We start from the raw sequence: 25,875 nt of genomic DNA on the forward strand, positions 1-25,875 counted from the left end.
GCTGCCTTGTTTGACTGAATCCATGTTGACATCATTCATGGGCAGGCTGACTTGGGTTAGGTGAAATTTGGAGAAAACTAAAACTATAAGGAAATTCCTTTGAAACTCCTTCAGCTTAAATGCCAAAATCCCCCAACACCAAACCAAAACTCATGTCCTGTTATTATTGAGTTCTTTATATAGGCTGTAAGTTTGGACTTTATGACAATAGCTAGTAGGAAAACATGAAAAAAGGAAGGCTAAATCCCCAGCAGCAAATAGTATCAAAGCTAAAGTCTTCACCAACAGTGAAAATGCATTATTTAAATGATCCACAACAACAGATTTATAATCTTTTTATTTTATATAGATCATATAAACTGTAATACAAATTGCCAATGGCCTAGCAAGTGATATGAACTGGAAAGTCCTTTCTTCTAACTAATGCCACTTTCCATTTATCCTTTAAAATGTTGATCTATATTGGCAGACTTTCTTGTGAAAGTAAATAAATACATAGTTACGTGCTCATTCTGCTTAGTAGAGTGGACAGACAAAACTTAATTATATGAGGAAAGGATAATAATATCTTTCAAAAAAGCCTTTGAGAGCAAGACATGTGATTGGTGGTCATTGTCCAGCACAAGGTAGCTGGCAACCTTTCTCTAGAAGCTCATTGTCTCAAAGCAACAAAATGTTCACATGATCTTGATTCCATACTTTTGGTATCCTTTTCATGTGCTGGCTCTTGAATACGTTGAGGAGGAAGAAATTCTGTTTCTCATTTGTTATAGCACCTTGCATATCATGGAAGAATGATCATGTTTGTGGCTGAAGAGACATCATCTGGTACCTTATGGTACAGAATCATAGAATAAAGAAGGATGGAAAAGACCACCAAGGTTATCAAGTCCAATCTTTGGCCTGAACACCACCTTGTCGGCTAAACCACAGCACCAAGTGCTGTGTCCAGCTGTTTCTATAACACCTCCAGGGATGGTGACTCCACACCTCCCTGGGCAGCCTGCTCCAGTGTTTCACCACCCTTTCAGTGAAGAAATTCTCCCTGATGTCCAACCTGAAACTGTCCAGGTGCATCTGCAGTACATTTCCTCTCATCCTGTAACATGTTATTTGGAAGAGGACACTGAGTCCCACCATGCTGCAGTCTCCCTTTCAGGGAGTTGTAGAAAGCAGTAAGCTCTTCCCTGAGCCTCCTTTTCTCCAGGCTAACCACCCCTGAGCTCCCTCAGCCTCTCCTCAGAGGATTTCCTCTCCAGACTCTTCCCCAGCTTCACTGCCCTTCTCTGGACGTGCTCCAGCACCTCAACGTCTGTCTGGAAGTGAGGGGCCCAGAACTGGACATTCAGAGTGTCTGGAGCATTTGCAAGGTGCACATTTGCTTCAGCACAGGTATGAGGTGTGCTGAAAACATCCTGGGAAAGGAGGAACACGGCCAATGCCATGTAATTTTTCGCCCAGAAAGAACAGAATCTCCTCACCTACTGAAAGCAGGGATAAAAAGCAAACTGTGTAACTACCAACAAGAGCTACAGAACTGGGGAGGAATCCAAGTGTTTCACACCTGCATGTGGATCTGGAAAGCTGTGGGTAATTGTTCCTAACTGGGTGAAACTCCACTATGGAAAAATACTCGATTATGGTGGAAATCACTTAACCTCTGTCCTGCTCTGTCCAGGTGAGATTAACTTCTGTTACCTGTGGCCATGCCAATGAGAAGGTCACCTGTTCTGTCTGAGAACAGAAACTAAACAGTTCTAACTGTTATTGGATGACTCAGGCCCTAAATGGTGAATAACAGAAGTTGAATGTGATTCAACGCAAACAAAAGTTGAACTCTTTCCCAATGCTGCATTATTGTCCAACATTCCTGAATAAGTGGTACAACCTTATGCAAAATCCAAACAAACCCAGCATGTGAAAATGGCTTTTAAGCCTGAATAAAGTGTTAAAATAAACGTATTAGGCAGCAAGGGTATGTTTTGTAAACACATCAGGATTTGTAAACAGATTGCCATATTACGTTAAAACCATTTAAAACTCCATTTGTGAACTACAGCCGTTTCATAACATCTTTTTCTAAGTGGCTAAAGGGACGTGTGTGGTGTGTTTAGTCTGTTAAAGGAGAGAGCAGGAGCACAATGGGAGGGTTCAATTCCACATCAGTGTCACAGCAGCTTTGAGCTGCTGCTGCTGTCAGTCCCTCCTACCCAATTGGCCCCTTCTGCTTATATTATTAAAAGACCTCAAAATTTATGTTAATGGTAAAATAGCAAGAAAAATTATGAAACTTGGAGCAGCTAAACAGCATCCACACCTTTGTCTCAGTACTGATCAGCAAAGCACAAACACACAAACTCAACACTTTATCTCGTGTATTGAAATTACATTACTTTTTTGAATCAGAATCAAAGACAAGAGACCATCCCAAATTTGTAGCATTCTTTCTACACTTCTCTTAGGTATTTTTCCACTTTTTCTGTTCAGCCAAAAATTTCAAAGTCCGTTCTTCAGGCTACCTCTACAAAAATTTTTGAGAAGGTGACATCTCCAAAGGCCACCAAGGTCTTCAAAGGGATAGTGATGTCTCCATTAGCTATCCATGAGGCCCAAAACAAGCAATCAGATGTGACTTTTTGATTAATTAAAATTAGATAAATTAAATTATGGAAATGAATGTTGCCTGCACATTTAATGGGGTTTTTTTGGTGTGTTTTTTCTGGGTTTTGGATTTTTTTTGGGGGGAAGGGGATGTTTTTTGGGTTTTGTTTGTTTGTTTGCTCTTTTAAAATAAAATTTAAAAAGCCTGTGTTACAGAGACAGACTGTGGAATAGTGTAACTGACTACTATGAATATTCTTTTTGGTGGTGCCTCCCACATTGTCAATAGCTGAGGATCTGGCCCAGGATTTTCTTTACTGAATATAAGCAAAAGCATTAATATTAAAAGATTCAGTTGTGGAGAGCTTGCTTATTCAAGTTAGCTTTTGTCACCTGGCAGTGTTGTGAATTTCATACACTCGAAATCAGGAGGTTGGCTTAAAAATAATTAAATTGCAAAATAAATGAATGACAGGATTGTGCTTATGTCTGAAGCATTTTGTATATATTTAGGTTTTACTCCCTTACCCCCTCTTCCCTGAAATGCAGAAAAAAAGGCAAAATAGAAATTCTGTAAAGCAGCTGCATTGGCCTTATAATAAATTTATTCCAGAAGGTGAAGATTTCTGTAAAACAAGGATCTAAGGCTTCTGATCTGTCCAGCTCTGGCAAGCCACAGTGCACCGGTGGCTGCAAACCAGTGAAGGCTTTGTTATCAGTGTCTCTGTGAGATCCACACTCATTATTTTACTCTCTTCCCAGCCTGGTGCTCCCAAGTTTGCTCACTAGCCCCAGTCATTGACTTTTCACAATAGAATTTCAGTCTAGCTGAAGTTAATTAATTTAAATTTGGCTCCAGCTCTGGTTCATCTGTCATTAAGCCATCCCTTTCCTCTGCCTCAGCAAAACCCTATTACTTCATCTGTTGGACTGATCCTCCCAGGACAGTGTCCAGCCTGGATATAGGTGTTAACCCTTCCCCAACCCCCTGGTCACCTCTGGGAGGATTTGTAAAGAGGGTCTCCTTGAAATTTGGGTTTGGATCAATTTTCCTCAGAGACAGCAACACTGGAAAAACACACACAGAACTTGTTTTTTTGGTTACAGCAGCTGCAGAAGGGAAAGAGATGTGAAGGCAATTTGTGATGGCTTATAATTGCAGGAGATGGTACCAAGGAAATTAATTAATGTTTAGAATAAGGCTTCTGTGTCCTACTGGAGGGCTCCTGAGGGACCCCAAAATTGACACACATTCTTGCACCCACTGAGATTTCTCCCAAGGTGAGTGGGATGCTGTATTAAGGAGTCAGGCCCCAAATATCTGCTTAAATGTAGGCATAAAATAAAAGCTGTTCAGGCAGTAGCTCCCCCCTCCAAAACTTTCTGCACCTCCTGTTTACAAAACTGCCTCTGCTTTAAATTCCCTGAGCATGCTTTCTGAGATGGCTCTGAGACTCAGAAGCTCCTGCTTGGAATATTAACTGTAAATAACCTTCCAAGATAAGCTTTGTATGGCAAAGTGGAAAAATTTCCTTTGACTCTTCCTTGACGGTGCGGCACCATAGGCCCTCACTGTAAAGTTCTCCCGTCTGTGTATGCTGCAGATATGTCTAATGAAATGTCTTTCAACTCTGCAGACACTTGCTATACACATCCCTGGTAAAGCACCCTGCCCAGCCCCTGCAGACACATCCCCTGGCACAATAGGACAATCCAAATGAGGTGATGTGGTGTGTCTCAGCTGCCACTGTCTGGGGAGGATGCACAATGAGATACAGGCAAGAACTCAATTAAAATTGCCATTTTAATTCAGATGACTTAAGAATTTCCTTCTACTCCTAAAGATGTATAAAGAGGTCTCCTATCTTTACATTTCAACCCACTGGCTGATAAATTCAAGGCACTTCTTGTTGGCAGATAGAGAGAACTGCAGAAGCTGCCATGCCATCAGAAATGACTTGAGAGAGACAGCCAGGGATTCAAGCTGCTTCTTAGCACCACTAAATAGGTTGATGCCTATAATTCCTAAAACCATAACAGCTCACTAGTAATTTCTGTCATTTCAACAATATAGTTTTAGAAGAGATTTAAAAATGTATCACCACTATTTCATCAAATGCCACATTTCACCTTCTGTAGCCACTATTTTGTATCCTTCTTTGCTATTAAATTGACTTCAGTTCTTCAAATGACACATCTGTTTAAGCCTTATCTGTTCAAAGAAAGCTAATAAGCATAGCTAGGTTTAAAAGGATTAACTTGGATGGGAATTCTAAAAGTTTTCAAACATTCTTGATAGTATTTGCTATTAAAAGGGGGAAAATGAAAAAAAAAAAGGCATTTACCTTCTTAAAAACTCTCTCAAACTTACAATGATGTGAGATTAATTTCTTAGCAGGTCAAATGGATGAGGATGACATTTCTGTGCTTAAGGAAGCTCCTGATAGCTATCTTATGTTTCCATGAGTATTTTTAAGAGGAAATGAGGAAAAGTTGGTTTTTTTTAAGTTTAGAGTAGTAAAATTCAGACAAATAAACACACACACACACACGCGCACATATTTATATATTATATATATATATATATATATATATATATGAACAGTCACCTTAGTTATACACAGATCAATCTGAGTTGCTGCAGAGACACAACTAAAAATTATATAAAGTAAAATGTACAACTATCTTGGTTAAAAAGAGAAAGTCAACAAAAGAACAACAAAAAAATTATTCTCCTCTTTTCATCTTACAATTCAAAGCTCTTATGCTCCATCATGCACATTTTTCTGTACGTCCAGTGCTCCTTCTGTGAGCATTATGTGAAGATTAAACACTATGAAGTAATCTGAAATGCATTCAGAATTATTTCAGGAGCAGAAGATAGATAAATTCTCATAAATGGCAAAAAAACAGCATGAATTACACGGTGGGCCCTCAGTCCTGCTGGAAGCAGCCCACCCTCTACAGAGAATTTGATGGAGAAGATGTGAGATTGAGGAGCTGGCTCGCACTGGAAGAGATGCCTGCATGCATGATGAAGGATGGATGAGCTGTGCAGGACTCTGTGTTAAACTGGTAGTCAGTTGGGAGGGCATGGCTGCAAAATTTGGGCTCTGAATGGAATCCTTTGAAAGATCAGCAAAGAGAGAGAGGGAAATTGTCCCAACTCCTGCAACAGCGAACCTCAACATATCACACTAAAGAAGAAATAGCTGACACCTTAAAAATTGTAAATATTGCTAAACTTACTTGCTGTCTGCCACCAGCAACAGATCAGCACAAGAATAAAAATCCCCCCTCTGTTTTTGTTTTTTTTTTTTGAGTAATAATTGAAAGCAAAAGCTGTTGCTGCCATTTCTCCAGGAGAGACGAACTCTGACGAGTAACCTGGAGTCTTTCTGTGTCTGGATTTTAGATGCAATTACAATGGAAAGAGAGAGAAGCCAAGCAAGGCAGACACAGGTGCTAATGCTGTATCTGTCAGTCACAAAGATGAGCTGCTCACCTCTAGCTTTAACCAAATTAACACATCAGTGACTTATGCATAACTTTGGGACTTTAATTCATAGCTTGACATCCCACATACAAGAGACCAAGGTAGAGATTTCATATTTTTTTCAACAAATGCTTCAAAGGCAGTTGGAGTCAGTGAATAGCCCAAGTGATGCAGTAGATGTGTTTGCAGTGACAGAATATCCCAAATCCTCTGATTCTCTGGGATTTCCTACTGAACAGAGATAGGCCAGGAGGTAACAAACAGAAAGGCATGGAGACAAAATACAGCTTTTGTTTTGGGTTTAGGTTCATCCCAGAGACAACCTACAAACCTCTTCATTTGTTTTGCTGAGGTAAAACTGTATAACATAAATCCAGGAGAGAAAATTCTATCAGTTTTGGATCTGAACCAAAATCCAGACCTCATAGGTTGGCTCAGCCCCAAACATTCATGTCAGTATCTACTTGCATCAAAAGTCAGAGTGGGAGGCTGAGATCCTCCTCTGGGCCCTCATTCATGTGTAGGCATTAGGGAGAGATATGAACCCACTGAACATCTAATCAAGAATCTTTGGAAATCTTGTTTACTTTCCTTTCTTATTTCTGCCCTTTTTAACCCTCTGAAAGACCTGGACCTCAACACTGTAATCTGACTATTGATTTCAGTGGATTTATCATGATTTGTGCTAGGTTAAAAGAGATGGACTTTTATTCAACCCAAGCCAAGCCAAATATTGTTTTCAAATAACGATCATTTAAACAGACATTGGTTTGGGATTAGAAGACTTTTGAAGTAGGCTGTGAAGCTCCATGTGAACAGTACAAAAATGAGCCTTCCCATAAAAGTCTGGATCCAGCCCTATGTTGAAATTCTAATCCAGTTCCCTTCAAAAATTCATCATGGTTAACTCCAAAGATATTGCATCACTTTAATTACTAATGGAAAATGATCATTTCACCCTATTAATCTAGTTTGTCTTTGAAAGTATAATAAAGTACTATCTAATAATAAACTATGTGCTTATCATCTGACCAAGTTTCTAGCTAAAGTACTGTTTACTGATCTAATGATTTGGCTTTGCTTTAAACAATACCATCCAAATATAAACACTGATTCCTCCACTTGATCTCCTACACATTTGATTTTATGTAGGCCATTAATGATGTCAGTAAGGATGGGCTTTAATGTATTAAAATAAAATAAAGTTGGAGATACATGTGGGAGAATAAGAATTTTGCCCAGCAGCTGAAATATATTGGATAATAACTTCAGGTACAGCAATGTGTCATCACTGCCTGTCCATGGGGCAAGGATAGAGTCACTTCAAGCCAAAGTCTTGGGATGAAAACTACAGAGCAGAAAACCCACCAGGACCCAGATGGTTATTCCTAATATAGAGGATAGGTTCAGTCATTGAAGGAAGTGGCTACTGTAAAACATTTTGTGAACAGATGTAGAGAAATGATGTGAAATAAAGTTAAAAATTGTTTTCTTTTTCCTTGTGATGAGTCCAGGTTGAATCCTGGCCACATCGAAGTTTTTGGTAAAATTCCAGTGTATTCTGTTCTAGTGGAAGGTGTCTCTGCCTGTGGCAGGGGACTTGGAGCTTGGATCTCTGTAAGGTGCCTTCCATCTCAAACCATCCTGTGGGTCTGTGATGTTCCCCAAGTAAAGACACCCATTAAATGAATGATGACAGTTCAGCATTTCTGTAATTAACAAATTGCAATTTCTTCTAGTCTGTGCACCATTTTCTGTGTAATAGAAGCTGAACTGTAATGAGACTCATAATTTGGCACAAAACCCACTAAGTATCTAAAAAATCATGTGAAAGTCCCAAAGTCCCAGTGATGGTGCAGCCTGGCCTCTGTCTCAGAAAAAATTACATGGGTTCCCATGGTTAGAAAAAATATCAGGTCCTCCAATCTTTTCCTCCTGCTTCCAAGCCTCCCTTCATTAAAGGAGATTTGATTTCACAAACATGTGACTATGTGTGAGAATCATTCAGAGCTCTATGGGAAGGAGGTACCAGGTACAAAATCTGATTTCAAGATGGTTGGGGAAAAGTGGTTTGGTTCCTTAGGTAAACACAGAATAAAAACCAGCAACTCTGGTGACAGTGATCAAGACAAAATGAAATCTGTGCATTTCAGGGAACTTGTCACTCTCTACAACATCCTCAGAGATACCCACAGTGGGGCAGAATTTGGCCTTCTGTATACAGCAGATATATCCTATATTCTCATCAAATCTGGGTTTCTATAAAACTGCCGTTGAAAACTCCACCGAAAGAACATTTTGGGTGTCATTGGAACATCAAAAAAAACCCTAAAAAACCCACAGCTCTCCCTGGCTTGAAGGTCACTCAGAATCTTTTCCCACAGTTCTATTTAGCTAATGAAGTCATACAAGCCCTGCACAAAGTGGCACTGGTGACCCCTGTGCTGCTGGATGCCAAACTTTAAAGGTAACATGATAATGGTTTTGGATTTAAAGACAAAGGAAGTCTATGTACAATCACATAGGCAGGGGAATGGCAAACAAAGATGCTATAGAATGGAAATAGATAATTTCAGGCAGGGAGAATGTAAAGTAATTGCTTCTGCCAGTTCCACCGCTCATTACCATGCAGGTTTGGCTTTCTGTTCTCCTTCTCTGCTTTTCCACTCTTTATACCCATAAAGACATTTGTTTTGAAACATGGAACAAATAAACATAAACAAAGTTACTAATTCCCCCCAATTTTCACATACAATCAAACACCCAACTATCCTACTTGAGGCAGGCAGACATAGTGTCCTTCATCTGAAACCTCAGCATAAAATTCTCTAAAAACATCTCATTAAACATGTATTTTCTCTCCCTATTTCTTCTACTTAATATTTCTCTATTTTTCTTTTTCTCTTCCTTTCTTGTGTTATCTTTTCTCTTCCTATTTTTTCTTTATTTCTTCTTTCTTATTTTCTTTCTTTCTCTCTCTTTCTTTCTTTCTTTCTTTCTTTCTTTCTTTCTTTCTTTCTTTCTTTCTTTCTTTCTTTCTTTCTTTCTTTCTTTCTTTCTTTCATCTTTCTTTCTTTCTTTCTTTCTTTCTTTTTCTTTCTTTCTTTCTCACTTTTTTTTGGGTGTGAACTTTGAAAATAAAAATGGAAAAATAAATTCATAATTCTCAGGTGTTTACCACCAATTTGTTTTCAACTTGAAAATGTGTAAAATCTTTGACTGCAAAATTAACTGTGAAATATTTTTTAATTTAAAAAAGACCAATTCCACTGAATTCAGAATATTTGCAGAAGAATAGGTTTTTCATGTATGCCAGAGGATTAGAATAATTGGAATTTTAACATCAATTTCATTAGTTAGCTGTTTTAAGAGTATAATTAAGAAATTAAAATACACTAAACTCCCAAGTATGGTAATTGTATTGGTTTTACATTTTGGGTTCAGATAAGCATTTTTGCGAAACAGCATAAGATAAATAGAATAAAATTGTTTATCTGCTTTTGGAAAGTGCAGTGTCGTATGCTTTTAAATCACAAGTAAAACACACTTTTCCCCGAAATCGGTGTACTTTATTTTTTAATACATTATTTCCACAGGTGCCATTCCTAGCAAGAAACTGTGATCCTCATTTTACATGTGGAGGCCTGAGAGCTGGAAGTTCTCCTGCAGCCCCTTACTAGGGCAGAACCACAGAGGTGAGCCTTGTGCCTTGGCCCTGAGGCTGAGTGGTGCAGCCTGACTCATGTCCACATGCCTCACTCTCCCTCCCAAAAAACCCCAACAGGGTGGCTGCATCCAAATAGCTTATTGAGAACAATGCTTGTCTTGTGCTATCGTCCAGTTTAGGTCTGAGCATTCCCTGGGAGAGTCTGAGCTGTCCCAGCCCAGATCTGTGCCATGGAGCATGGTGATGGAGGGATGGACCAGACCACAGCCCTTCCCTCCATCCTGGGACCTGTGGTTCCATGGCGCAGGAACAGCCTCAAGGAATCCCAGAGAGAGTGCAGAATTTGGTGGTTTAACACCTAAAACTGTTATTCCAAACTCTGAATAAACCATCAGACCTTTTTCCTACATATTTGTTTGGCCTGGAGAAAAGGAGGCTCTGGGTGTTCTTAATGCTCTCTTCAAGCCCCTGAAAGGAAGTTTTAGCCAGGTAAGGTATGGTCTCTTCCCACAGACAACCAGCAACAGGACAAGGGGAAACAGCTTGAAGTTGTGCTGGGGATGTTCAGGTTGGATATTTGGAAAGATATTGGAATCCTATCTTCACTTAAAGGGTGGTCAAGCATTGGAGCAGGTTGACAGGAAAGTGGTGGAGTCACCAGTTCTGGAAGTGTCCAGGAAATGACACAACACTTGGTGTATGGTTTAGTTGATATGGTGGTGTTCAGTCAAAGGCTGGACTTGATGATCTCGGAGGTCTCTGTGATTCAATAATTCTAATTTTCATGCAAACAGGAACCAACTTTTGGGGAGCTGCTCCAGTCCTGTGCCAAGTGTTTGTAAAAGCCAAGCCCCTCCTGGCTGCAGGTGAGCCCACTTCAGTTCAGCAGTGGTGTGGGCTCGTGCAGCTGTGCAGGTTCTTCAGCTCACACAGCTGTACAGCTTTTCCAGGCCACAGCTGGTGTCCATCTGGTGAGCTCTCAGCAGGAGAAGAAAAGATCCCACCTGTCCATATTCATCCCACTTTGGAGTTATGGTAGGAAACACAGTTTTAGAAATTTTGGTCCCCAATCACAAATATCTATTAATATATAATTGTTAAATGTCTATTAATATATAAATGTTAAAATAAATCTGCGTTGCTATAAATAAAGAGTTATTTTCACAAGACACATGAGCAATGTTTCACTCAAAATCTACAATCTGAAAGGACACATTTTCTCTAAATAAGATACGTGGTGGGTTTCCTGTATGTGACATTGAAAATAGTGAATGTTTCCCAGTGGACCATTTAACTACAATAAATCCAGACTTGTTCCTTTTAAAGAAATGTTGTCAGCAGCAAATTGTTTCACAGTTGTTCTAAGGTCATGCTTTCTAAACCCACTTACTTCCCACAGTATTTAAGGCACCACTATTTAATATACTTAAAATGTGATTGATTGTACATGTGTGTGTGGGCATGTATGTGCTTATTTTCATTAAACAAAATAGTTATTTTGCCATCTTATCAGAAATTGCAGAAAGAACTGAATGAAAATGAACTGAATTAATAACAAATTGAAGGAGGGTTGTGCAAGACCAGGATTGGTGCTAAAGGTGAGATGAACTTGAACTGGAATGTTTCTCAAAACCACTTCTTTATGGAATACATTCGGGCTCAGTCCTCTCTTTTTTCAGGGGCATAATAGATTTAAAAATCACCGGTGTCTACCCATGGAGGGTAGACAAGGAGATAAATGGAGAAAAATCCCCTCTGTGAGGTAATTTGGACTGAAATCTTCTAGGAAATGCTAGTGACTGATTTCTACCACAGCACCCAAACCATTGCCCTGAGTTTTGGTTCAAATAGAAACCAGCACCTCTTGTCACCACAGGAAAATGAATATTGGTGCCTATTGGTTCCCTGGTTGCACTGCTCTAAAATTCTTCATTCTCCTATTTCCCAATTTTACTCACATATAAGGCCAAAATTGTCTTAGTCCTTACCCTGCCAACATCTTATCAGTCCAAGGGAGCTATTTGCTTTCCTGAGTTTAAATAAATCTTTTTCAAAGGACTTTATGAATTTGCACTGGACACAAATAACAAATATTTACATATGTAATAAAGTGGAACAAATTTACCATGCAAATGCAGCTACCTGCCTCCAGAGTATCCAAAAATTTTCACCACTGCTATAAAGTCTTAAGTACTGAACAACTTAAATATCCATTTCACGGGGTAAGAGAATTAGCCTCCCTCCTTGGTTAAATCTAGGGCTAAAATAATGTAAATTGGGTCACACCCAGCTTTAAACTAGTCATGCATTAGGATTATTTGAGTGTGGCTAGACACCTTTGGACATGAGATACTTTAGCAAAACGCTTTATTCAGTGCCCTGTGAATCTTGAGCACACCTGGAAAATCTCTGCCTGTCTCTGTGCACTGTACTGGGGAACCTGCAGCTCCTTGAGCCTGCAAATCCTTTCTCTACCACAGAGCTCACAAGCCGTTCCCAGCACATAGGAGTTCTCAGGTGAGACAAGCAACAAGCCCAGACCTCTTCTATCCCACTAAATTAACTGGGGTTTATTGTTGCCTCATTCCCCACACTCCCAGGCCAGCCCCCACTTGTCCATTTAATATCCACTGTTGCATCCTGTCTGGCATGGAGATGGTAAAGCTGCCAGCTCAGGGACTGTCTTCTCTTTCTTGTTTATGGCATCCCCAGTCTAATGGGGTTCTGATTCTCCACTGGATTTCTCAGCCTTCTCTCTATTAAAATGAGAAATAAGAAAGTACATCAAGATTTTACACTGTTAACCTCCCAGTTAACTTCTCCCTCCTCAGTAGGAGGGAGAAGCACCCAACCCTTCACAGCCCAGCTTTATTATTGTTTCTAGTACTTTTGCAACTGCAGGCCACCAACTAGACCGAATCTACTGCCATCTACCACAACCCAAATTAATTCTAGCCAATGTGTTTTGAGCCAAGCTGCAAGTTAAAATAATACAGCCTCACACCTGCAATGGTCTCGCTGTATAACCTCACCTTCTGGTTATTTGGTTAACACTCCAAATAATGGTCACAGTATTGGCTTTTTAGGGAGAAATCTGGGGAAACATAAGCAGGCATCGTGCAAGTGAACATGACAATCCTATATATCACACGTTAACAGAAAATAAATATATGAGTGGCTGGCACCTCCCTTGATTGGACTCCCAGAGTAAGAAGCAGACTGGGTTCTTTATTACTAGCTGTTAGGGGATAGAGCTCCCATTGTGATAGGCACTATATAAATGCAAAATGAGAAGCTATTCCCTCCTCACCCAAGAGCTGGCAATCTCTGGGCATAGACACATTGCCTGGTCACACAGGCAATCTGTGCCAAAGCTTTCCACCCATTAGACCACACACCTTCTCTCATATAAAATCTGTAATAATGTCTATATTATTAAAAATGGACTTTTGCCATAGAACAAACCCAGCACATTAAGCAGGCTTGTATGAAGAGAGCAACTTGCTGCATGACCTCAAAAGCTTGCGATGCCAGCTGCAACTATAAGCTATCTTTTTCTGCTCAACAGCTCACTAATAATTCAGACAACCCTTGTTCTCGCTAAATTATTTTTGTGAGCTGAACTGGGAGAGCACTTGCGAGAGGAGAGCATTTTGTTAGAGTTTTCAATGCTGCTCTGAATGTGACTGGCAGCATGTTCTGGCAGTCCTCCATTTGGACGGCACAATGGTGTCACTTCTAATAATAAAGAACGTGCAGACGTTTCATGAGCTCTAAAGCATCGCTTTGCTGCAGACTTCAGGGCCCTCTCATTTCTTGGAAGTGTTAATAAGTATGATGGAAGAGAAATAGGCTTTATAAAAGGGAACTTCTAATGCTGGATAATCTGGCGTGATGAATGTTGTTTTTTTTTAAAAGAGGATTCTAATGCAGTTTGCTTACAAATACCTGGATTTTTTATAGAATTTGGACTTCTTTCTAATCATATGATTATGATGTGACACGGTGACTATAGGGCTCATCCCTTTTTTGCTCTTTCTCTCTCCTGCTTTTTGACTGATTTATTTAAAGTCCTTTTGGATGTGATTCTGTCCAGCCTGCTCCGGGTGACCCTACTTGAGCGGGGGTGTTGGACAAGATGCTGTCCAGAGGCCCATGCCAACCTCAGCCAAACTGTGTTTCTGTCGGAGTGGGACAGCTCTCCCTTAGTTCTGCAGCACACACAGCAGCTGAAACAAGTCAAGCCAATGGCCACACACTCATACATTTAAATTGTTACGATATTGAGTTTATTTTGAGATGCAGTAAATTAATGCCATCTGCTTTGGCCCTTTGATAAGGGGATCAGTTCAAACCTCCAGCAGCTCTTTTAAACCTAAATAATTAAAAAAGCAACTTTGCAAACTGAGATTCTCTGGGCTGTCTTCTGGAGTCCTTCTGTATCACACCCTCTCATTCTTATGAACCTTCATTTTCTGAAGAGAGGTCTGGTCATTGCATTTGGATAGTCTGGATTAACTCACCTGAGTAAGGGAGAATGACTAAGGAAAGAGATCAAATTCATGAGAAACTTGGATATATTCTAAGAAGGATTGATTACCAGGTCTTTAGATATATTCAGAGTCTTAGGACCATTAAAATATTAACTTAGACTCACCCCTTTCCTTCATCCACTTCCCTTTAAAATGCAGCTTCAAGTTTCAGTGTTTGCCTATGTGTGGACTTATGCTTTTTCCAAAGCTATATATTTTGCAGCTGAATTTATATAAAGACAAGCTCTGTGATTTTAAATATGTTACAATTACCCAAAAATATTTGCTCCTCTGGCCTGGCCCAAAATATTAATCAGCATTGAGCAGAAGTATCTACATTTTAATGATCCTTCAGGTAACATTCAGGAACAGTGTTTTAGTGCTGTGTGTTTATCCACATCCTTCATTCTTTTTAAAGTCAATGGTGAAGAAGCTATGCTGTCAAAAGACAGAGATTGGGGATCTCATTAGGAGCTTTTAGTCTGATGGCAGCATTACTTCTTTATCACTGATACGTATTCCAATAAAGGCACAATACATGAAAAATAAACACACCTTGCCAGTGTGTAAGATGATCTAAAAGTAATGCATTTCCAAGCAAGATTTTGATGATACCCTCACTCAGATTAAACCTTATGCTCTCACGTGTATTCAGACCTAAGCTCCCACTGTTAATTCAAGCCTCTATATTCTCTTCTTTTAACTAGCACTTATATCTGACAGCTGTAAAGGCTTTCAGCCATAATAAATCTCTCCCTGACTTCCCAAAGCAAACAGTGTTGAAGTGAGTGATCCCTCCAATAACATTTTGTCAGCTCAAATCACCGCTGTGTTGTGAGTTAATCAGACAGTCTATGCTGACTCTTTGCTTCCCAGATTTCTTATGGTACTTATTTCCTACATTTGCTCTGATCCTGGTAGGCTGTCAATCCTAAAAAGGTATTTTGCAGCAGCTATACCTGTTGATTAGATGAATTATTTTGCTACTTTTAATTTTAATTTTGAGCATTTCATCAGGAGCTTTTATTCTCCCCAGAGGCATTAGGTGAGTTACTAGTCCTTATCACAGAGAACCTAGCCATAGAGCAGGAAAAAGAAAACCAAAACAACAAAACAAGATTATTTCACTAAAGTTCATTTCACTGTTCAGAACTGATCTACTATGCCTTTAACTAAAATTCAGAGAAAGAAATCATGTCTGTGGATGCAGTGCTAGCACTGCAGTATATTTGACTATTCAGCACAACTGAAGTTCTTCAGTATGATATCAAGACATAAGAAATGGAAAACATTAAATACCTGGATCTGAACACCCCAAACTGGTCACAGTGTTAATGAATTAAAAAGGCATCCCTTAAACTTCATCAACAAATAAATGAATTGGAAAACTTTTGGCATTCTCATTCCCAAATGTTTGTTTTGCTGGCAAATGATATTTAAAAAAAAAAAAAATTCTAATGAGTTGATAAAGTTTTGGCCCTTGCTCTTTACAGTGTTTTCTCTCAATTCTCTTTTGCTCACACGTGCAACCTCATGCACATTCACATCTTTACTTCAATCTACTTATTTACTTTCAATATGTCTCACGGTGATGAGCTAGTGAACTGAACAGGTGGAGTTTTCCAGATGTCAAGTGGGTTTGTGCTGCTTAGAAAAACATTTCAAGGGAAAAAAAAGCTCCTGTTGATTGCTTTGAACACTGGTGCCTCCTTTTCATAAGAAAGCAAATTCAAAAATGGTTGCCTTTGGCAGGTAAACTTTCTGTTTTGCTTCAGGCAAGACAGAGGGGAAAAACCTGCACTGGTTAATTTTTTATAAGACAAAATATTCAAAGAAGAGAAAGTAGATCAATGACAGGAGGCTGCCTATAAAAACAGTCAAGTTCAGTCCAATATTTTAATTAAAATTTATTTGCTTTATGGCAAAGAAGTTATGGAATTACATAGGAACTGGGATTTTCCTTGGTTGCAATATCTCTCAGATCTATTTCTCTTTCTCAGGTAAATGAAGAATTGTCATGCATTCGCCCCAGGCTTGAATTCATTATTTTCATAAGCAAGTTGTATTTTTCCCCCCAGTGTGATCCCAGTAATGAACTTTTCCCCCCAAACAACAAACCAGAAATGCATTCATTTTATTTGCTTGTTTATTTGCTTCAAAGTCATTGAGTTGGGGATGAATGATTCCTTGTTTGCCATGAACCTGCAGAAACAGGAATTTTTTTACTAGCTGTGTATTGGTTATGAAATGGTTTTCTTCAACCAAAAAAACCCCAAACACTGGATAGGTTGCAACCACAAATGAGTCTCCAACATTGAAAAGAAAAAAAAAAAAAAGAAGAAGAAAAAGAAAAAGAAAAAGAAAAAGAAAAAGAAAAAGAAAAAGAAAAAGAAAAAGAAAAAGAAAAAGAAAAAGAAAAAGAAAAAGAAAAAGAAAAAGAAAAAAAAAAGAAAAAGAAAAAGAAGGAAAAGAAGGAAAAGGAAAAAAGGGAAGGGAAGGGAAGGGAAGGGAAGGGAAGGGAAGGGAAGGGAAGGGAAGGGAAGGGAAGGGAAGGGAAGGGAAGGGAAGGGAAGGGAAGGGAAGGGAAGGGAAGGGAAGGGAAGGGAAGGGAAGGGAAGGGAAGGGAAGGGAAGGGAAGGGAAGGGAAGGGAAGGGAAGGGAAGGGAAGGGAAGGGAAGGGAATCTGATACAACTCAAGCCTCACCCATAAAAATACATTTTACTGATTATTTTTATAAAACTCCTTTCCTGGCCCTCCATTTGGTCTCATGGGAAAATAATTTATGCCACCTTGATGGGTCAGACATTGCTTCATCAGCCATTGCATAATTTCAGGGTGAGGGAAAAGTGTGCTAAATTCCATGCCCATCCACCCTTCTCTAATCCAGGAGGGAACTCATGGTCACAGAGCAGGAAAGGGCATGTCAGGCTCTTGCTAAGACCTGCAGGGTTCTGCAGCCCACAATCACCAGGGCTGGGTGATTGTTGTGATTGCAGAAGCCAATCTAAAGAAACAAGGCCTAGGGAAGAACAATTTCACACTGTACCATTATTATAGGCTCTGTTTTCTCTTTCTAGGGAAAGCATCAGGCCAATCCATGCTTTTGCTGTCATTGCAGCTGAAAGCAAAGTACATGAATGGGTAACACTGGAGGTCATAACATGATTAAATTCCAAAAACATGATTAAATTATCCCTTTTCTTGGGTGAAATATTAGCTTGAAGGAAAATGTGGAATAAATGCACCTGCCTGGTGCATTAGATGCGTAGAACTTGCATCTAACCTTGGAAAATGTTCTTGAGAGTCTCTGCTTGATCTTGACCAAATCATTTAAGGCCTGGTCTCAGGGCTATTCACTCTTCAAACCTTTTGAAAGATGTGATTTGGAATAATGGATGGAACAAAGTGGCTGGGATCTTGTGCTCATCCTAAAATGTATCCTGACTTGACATCATTGGTAGAGGGTTCTTCAGCTGCACGTCCACTGGGTTGCCCTGAAGGGACAATTCTGTTCATAATCAGCCTGCTGACTGTTAATTACAATAATATTTTATAACTTAGAGTGAATATGAGGGTTCTGATTCTTGTCATTTCAGGTGTATATTGTTTGTAGTTTGATTTGAAACTCAAGAATGAGCAAGGGAATATTTTTCATACTGCGAAAGGATTTAATCTAATTTTAGTGAAAAGCAATACAGCAACATTACATTAGCCAGATGATGAGCCAGGACACCATGATTTTTTCTATTATTTTCTATTTTTGTTTAGCTGTGGTGAATGTCAGGAGCCTGGAGACTGCAAAAAAGTAAATTTGACAAAACAGATGCAATGACATGTGAGAAAAATCATAAAATTCCTCCTTTTTTACTCCTTCTTAGGACACGACCTAAAGGAATTCAGTCCCTGGGACAGCTGCCATCAGCGGCAGTAGTGAAATTTGTTCAGAGGAGCTTTAAAACCCACGTGGGGAACTGACTGTGATTTTAACTAATGTTGATAAGCAGATAGAGTCAACTCCAATAGAGTCCTTGGCTTTTAAGTAACATTGGGCAAAGATCTTCACAAGCAATCAGAGTCAAAGTTTCAAGGAAATGTCTTGGTTTACAGTAAAACTAACAATGTGTCATCATAATAAAGGCTTAAAACCTGTGAATTTCAAGATTTAGGCTGCTCTCCAGCTTTCAGGGATGTGGCAGGGTGTAGGTTGCAGGAATCTACCTGCTTCCAGGTTTTCCCACTCTCTTCTGAGCACCATGGCAATACTGACTGTCAGAGGCCCAGTGCTGGAGGTGAGGGGTTCTCCCTGCCCATTTCATGTTACTTATGGAAACAAAGCTTTGCCAAATGAAAATATTGTTTTTAGCCAGAGCTTTCAACCTTTTTGTGTCACAATTCTCTCTGCTGACTTGCACCAAACAACCATTATCCCCCGGGCCTGGAACGTGCTCTGTAATGGTCTCCAGTGATGTTGCCACCTGCAAAAGAACACGGCTGAAAGGGGGGATGTTTCACCTAACTTCTGATATTTCATGACAAAATATGATAAAATATCATATTCCCTATGATAAAATATTCCTTTGTAGAACTGAAAAGAAATAATGGACTTTATATTGAACAGTTCACAATATCTACTTTTAGATCCACAGAATGAGAATCACAGAATGTTTTGGGCTTGAAAGAACTTTTAAATATAATCTAATTCACTCTCTTGCCCTGGGCAGGGGCATCATTCACTGAACCAGGTTACTCTAAGTCCCATCTAAATTATCCTTGGACACTGCCAGGGATGGGGTAGCCACAGCTTCTCTGGGATATCTGTGCCAGGGCCTCACCACTGTCCCAGTAAAGAATTTCTTACTAAGTCTAATCTAAACCTACTCTCTTGCACTTTAAAACTTCTGCCTCTTGTTCTGTGTTAGTAAAAAGTGTCTCTGTCTTTTTAGAAACCTTTTTCGGTACTGAAAGGACACAACAAGGTCTCCTCAGAGCCTTCTCTTCTCCAGGCTGAATAACTCCAACTCTCTCAGCCTGTTTTTATAGAAAAGGGGTTCCAGCCCTCCGATCATTTCTATGGCCCTCATTTGGACTTGCTCTAACAAATTCTAATCTTTCTTTTGCTGAGGATCCCATATTTGGACACAGAGCTTCAGGAGGACTTTCACAAGGGCAGAGAATGGGGGCAGAACCACCTCCCTTGACCTGCTGGCCAAACTTCTTGTGATGCAGCTGAGAACACTTTTGGGTAAGAAGGATCTTGTCGTCCCTGCTGGCTATGATTCTCGACTACAAGCTCAGGTGGAAACATTATTATTTATTTAGAAATACTCCACTCTGCTTGTATTGTACATTCTAAATAAAACTCTTCATTTATCAGCATTTTCAGTACTCATGGGGCCCCTCAAAAATGCAAGTCTTATTTTAAACCCTCTCTTTCTGTGCATGTAGACATGCCGAAGTTCACGTGTTAAAGCAGTCTGTGACACAAAGGTTTTACCTTCTAAATTGAGATGGATGAAAGGCACACTGTTCCATGATCCCCCTTTCACAGAGGTGGAAATGAGACTCAGGCAGATTTAGGGACTTGCCCAAGGCAAGACAGGAAACCTTTAGCATGACCAGGAATCAAACCCACATCTCTTCTGTTCTTTAGCTAAGCAACTAGTGTTCCTCTAGGTAGAGAGCACAAATAAGATGGGAAGTTGTGCTTTGAAGCCCCTTTTCTCAAGATAACGTCACTGTTATTGTTATAATTTAGCAATAGATGTTATCAATGTAAAAGTAAAGCCGGTTGCAATTTGAGTTTATCCTTTGTAATGACTCACTTCTTCCATACTGCCCACAAGAAGTGAACTAATAACCAGTTATTCCCCCTGGATTTCTCAGTATGAATTGTCTCTGTGTTACTTGCTTTTAATCTATGAGACAGATTTCCAAGTCACCTCAGCAGAGTCATATGGTAATATCAAACCCCCATTAGACCTCTTGGTGACCTCCTGGTGGAAGGGAGGCTGCAGACACACATCTAACATCACCATGGTGCTCCTTGATAGTCAACTACTCTGACAAAAGACAGTCTGCACTCAGAACTTGTACAATCTTCATGTCCATAAAATGTGTTGGATTCCTTAAGATTTGTCAGTTTTGGTGGGTTTGAATTTGCATGGTTAATTTGACTATAATTGATCATAAAATCATAGAGTATCTTGAGTTGGAGGGGACAAGGAACATTGCAGTCCAACTCCTGGCCCTGAACAGGACAGCTCCAAGAGTCCTACCTGAGAGAGCTGTCCAGAGCTTCTTGACCTCTGTCAGGACCAGTGCTGTGATCATTTCCCTGTTCCAGTGCCTAATCACCCTCTGGTGGTAAACCTTTTCCCAATATCCAGCCTAAACCTCCCTGACAAAACTTCAGGCCATTCCCTCTGGTCCTATCTCTGGTCACCAGTGAGACTTGCAAGTGCTCTGCCCACTGGAGCAGGATTTAAAGGCAGAGATTGGGGGTCCACATGGAGTTTGGAGCTGTCAGAAAAGCCACTACAGGTCACACAAAACACATTCCTGAACTCTCCTGAGTGTGCACCTATGAAGATCCAGAAGACTCCATACTTATTACTGAGATAGTTTGGCCTACCCAGTTTAGCCTAAATTTTTTCCCTGACAAAACAGTGAATGACCACACTTAGAATGATGGAAAAGACCTCTAAGATTGTCAAGTCCAATAATTAACTCAGCACTGCCAGGTGCAACACTAAACCATGTCCCCACATGACACATCTACGTGTCTCAAGGTTTGGCAAGCAGATCTGTATCAGGATGGGACCAAATCACTTATTGAAATTAACAGGACTTCTATCACTGATTCTAATAGGACTTTTGACATTGAATTCATTAAATCTGGATTTTATTTTCTTGGTTTTTTTTTTTTTTTTTTTTTTTGTTTGTTTTTTTTTAAAGGATGTTCTATTCTATGTTGGGAGGTTTTTCCCTTATAACCAGGTCTTTTACACAGAGTAAGCATTTAATCATTGCCCCAAACTAGACAGTTACTGCTCTGAGCAAAAGAAGAAAAGAAAGAAATCAGTGCTTTATGAAATACTTAAAGTGATATCAGGTAACTAAACAATCTGTGTTGTGCTTTTCCCATTGAGTAATTTGGTGTTTAGAATATATCTCATTAACTAACATGCTTGGTTAACTAACACCTTTGCAAAATGTCACAAGTAATGTTTGTTTCAGGCCTTTTATACGGTTTTCCCCTGCAGTCTCTGTCTATTTGCATATCTATTTTTTTCCCTCCAGAATTTTTGAAGTTCTTTAGTGAAAGTGCAACATTTTGCAGATTATCTTGGAGTTGCTGAAGATTTGTTGTGGTTTTTTTTTTCCCAGAGACTGGTAAAATCACACTGGCTCCAGAGGTTCAACTTTCTGCCCCTGCTAAGGGAGGTCATCAGTAGCGTGGAGTCAGCTTTGGATATCTCCCAATCAGAAACAAATAAAATTTGGCCCACTGGGACTCCAGCTAGACTGTATCTGCCCTTCCAGTGAACAGTTAAGCTTTGTAGTGTGCCTGCTTCAGAAACAGCTGTTTGTCTAACCCCTGAACTGCTCAATACATTAATCTGAAGCATAATTTAACTCTGTCTGAGCTTCTGAACGCAGCACCAATGACTGGTTAGCGTAGATTTACCAGCCTTAAAAAGAATAATTTCTGAGGTTCGTTCAAAAGATAGTTTTCCTTCTGCCTCAGACTAAGTAGAAGTGACAATCTCTGCAAGAACATACCCCAGAGAGCACAGTTTGTAGAGTTCTAAGCAGGGTGCTCCTCCTTGAAACCTCCATGTTACTGTTTGTGCCTGGTGTTTGTGAGTCAGCTGTAGAGGCAGACCCTGGGTTTTTTTGTTGGCCTTCTGTTTGGGGAATGTGGTTCAGCTGTGCATCACTGCGTTGTGCCTCTGCCAGCTAAGAACAAAGATCCAGTCAAAAGGATGGGAAAATGCATTGCTATTCTGCATGAGGAGGAGCCAAGCCTTGATCAGATCTGGATATCTTCAAGCTTCAAAGTTCGGAGAGTCCTGGGTTTAGTGTGGGCTCATCTGTCTCTGAACTCAGATTTAAAGTCAGGGAGTCACTGGGATAGCTGATCACTGTGAGAGTGTAGGTCTGAACAGAAGGGAAGAATAGAGAAAAAAAAAGAGGAGAATGAATGTTTGTGAAAAACAGTAAGTGTCACACTTTTTGCTTTTGAAATGCTGAGTGATGCAAGACCCAATATTCTCCTCTCACTAACAGACACTCAATCCTTGCTTCATTTCATGAGCATACACATACTTCATTCCCCAGATTGCCCCAGAGAAAAGCAGAGGAGTAGTTCACTCCTCTAAGATTTTGGCTTCTGAGAACCATTGTTTTGTTCCTCAGAATCTAGGTCATTAAATATCTGTCCAGACCTAGCACTGGAATTTTCCAGTAACTTGCCATCTTTAGGGTTTTGCTCCTGCCCTACTAGGAGAAACCATTGAATCATAGAATAAGAGAATGGTTTGGGTTGTAAAGCACCTTAAAGACAATCTCATTCCACCCCTTGCCATGGGCAGGGACACCTTCCAATTGACCAGGTTGCTCCAAGCCCTGTTCAGCCTGGCCTTGAACACTTCCAGGGATGGGGCAGCCACAGCTTCTCTGGACAACCTGTGCCAGGGCCTCACCACCCTCACCGTCAATAATTTTTTCCTAATATCTAATTCAAACCTCCCCTCTTTCACTTCAAAACTTTTCCTATCCCTACACATGCTTGCGGAAAGTCTCTTTTCCATCTTTCTTTTGTGCTCCCTTCATGAAACAGAAGGCCAAAGTTAGGCTGCCCTGAAGCCTTTTCTTCTCCAGACTGAACAATCCCAATTCTCTCCGCTTTTAAATGGATGGCTTCAGGTTGAGGTAAATCCAGGGTGTTTATTGCCCCACTCCACTTGACATGTAAGGGTCTGTTTTGCAAGAGGAGCTGTTTCTTGTGGATAATGGCAAATTATTCACATGATGCCAGGCGCCCTCATAAGATGTTCTACCTGTCCAAGTAAAAAAAGGCAGTGTGGAAATTATAGTACTAATCCTTAAGTGGTATGGCCACTTTCAAGAGACCATCATTTCCATGGACTATAACAAAAGCTGGTCCTACAGCACACCACCTGTGCTTCATTCAAATTCCTTCTCTGTCTTTTTCTTTTCCTAAAGCTCTGACTCCAACAATCAAGGTGTTATGAGAACATAATTAAATTTTCCTTAAAATGAGTGCAAACAGAGCTGTCAAAATTTCACAGTCAGAGAGAAATCTTGTCAATTTTCCTAGATCTGGGCAGATGCTTGAGAAGTGCTGAGGCCTGCAAAGAGATTAAATCTCATGTTTTTCTTGTATTACCATCAGTGTAGGAATAATGGCAGCTCGGGGAGTGCAGGAGTTAATAGGCAGTGACAGAACTCTGGGATTTTGGCAAGTTGTGGATTGTGCGATGAACACAATCCCTGTTGCAAGGAGTTTAAAGAAGGTGGGATAAGATGGACACGGACAAGCCAACAAGGAATATGATGATATTATCCTTTTTTACCAGATTACTGATTTACTGACAGAACAGGCCTGAATCTTAATGAGGGATTTAATCAGAGAAGGATGTAATTTTTCAGCCGGAACCCCTTCGGTGAAACTGTAGATTTGACAACATCTATTTTGCCTGTGAATTTCTGTCAGATGAGCTAATTTATTCATTAACCACAGCTGAAAATATCTTGGAAAAATAAAATATTTTACCATTTTATGATTAACTGTCATGAATTTTTAGCTAGGATTGTTTAAAAATGTATTTAAACAACTAGAAATCATATTAAAGCCTAGTGAATCATTTGATCTTAATCAATGTTAGTCTGTGATATATTTATTTTCAGTCGCTCCTTTGCCCAAATATACCAACATTTATGTTCTTGCAAAGCTTGATGATGATGATAAAAAGATGGTGAAGAATTAACAGGAAAGCATAAAATTTCCCATTTTTACAGCAGTTTGTCTCTTGCCTGAGGGGAAGATGTTTGAGAAGGCAAATGGGGCAGGCGAACTGTGCACGTACCAAGAGGCAGATGAAGAGTCTCAGAGACAAAAGCAGAGAAGGCATTTAGCATGTTCATTGCAACAGCAAAACGGATAATGGTTTTTAACTAAAAGAGGGCAGATTTGACTACATATAAGGAAGAAAATTTAATTTTGATGGTGGTGAAACACTGACAAAAGTTGCTCAGAGAGCTGGTGAATGCCCCATCCCTGGAAACATGTAAAGTCAGGCTGGGCAGGGCTCCGAGCAGCCTGATCTGGTTGAAGATGTCCCAGCTCATTGCAGGGGGATGCACCAGATGACCTTCAAAAGTTCTTTCAAACCAAAATAGTTCAATTATTCCCCTCTTACACAGGCCAGTTTTGACTCTTCAGTAAGCAGGTGTGGACCATGGGGAAGGCAGGAAGTGGCAGGAAATCACCTGTCCCAACTACAGTCACAGTTGCCCTGTTACCCCTGGGTTCACTGGGGCTGTCTCTCATTACCTGTCCCCCAGTATTCTTTGTTTTCTGGAGGAGATAAACTCGCACATTTGCTGCTGCAAGGCATGGAGTGAAATGCAGGACTAATTCCCTTGCCTGAAGTACTGCAGCCCCATTAGGGGCAGAATTGCGTCTCCCCTCTGCATCCTCTGGGAACAGGCACAACCGTAATCCCCCAACCCACAAAGCCAGCAACCCCCAGGGCTGATTTTGCCAGCTGTGACTGTTATTGGGTGGCGAGGGGAGGGGATAAATACCTGCAGAGAGAGGATGCTTTGCTATGAAATGTCTGAGGACATGCTGTCACGCTGCAGAGCTGGGGGAAGCGGTGCCGGGCTGTCACCGGCGCTCCCGCGGCTCCCGCACCTATGGAGCTTGACAGGGCTGTTTAGCCAAAGTGCATCACGCTCCCTGCTGCCCTCATTCTGCTTAATCTGCATTCTTGCAGCTCAGTAATCCTCGTGGGGGACTTCCTATAAATAGTGCTTTGGCAATTAAACCCACTTTCCTTGCAAACTAAGCTTTAATTGCTATTGGCAGGTAGCTGGCATGAGCATCTCCTATGGAGGAGCCAGAGGATGAAACACGTTTTAAATAATGAGAGTTTATCTTTGTGAAGAAAGGAAAGTTTATCTTAAATGCTAATGCTATTATCTAATCGAGCATCTAATGTTTTTCTATGCAGTTTGCCCCTCTGAGAGCACCAGGGAGCAGAAATGTGAGCTGTAAAAATCCTGCTGTGCTCATGGAAATGTCTAAATTTCTCTCGCACATTTTCAGGGAAACCAGGTCAAAGATTACACCTCCGCAGTATTTTTTTGGCAGCACGCATTCATTATTTTTAATGCATTTTACTCAGATTTCAATCAGAATTATGTTCAAAGAAAACAAAAAATCCCAAATAAAAGAATGGCCCCTCTGCCTTCAGAAAACAGGTGAATATACATCCAGGTCAATCCACTGGCCAGCTCTGAGGTGCAGAGGAGATGGAGTCATCTGTTT

Source organism: Melospiza georgiana, chromosome 4, assembly GCF_028018845.1.
Source record: "Melospiza georgiana isolate bMelGeo1 chromosome 4, bMelGeo1.pri, whole genome shotgun sequence".
NCBI classification, from domain to species: Eukaryota; Metazoa; Chordata; class Aves; order Passeriformes; family Passerellidae; genus Melospiza; species Melospiza georgiana.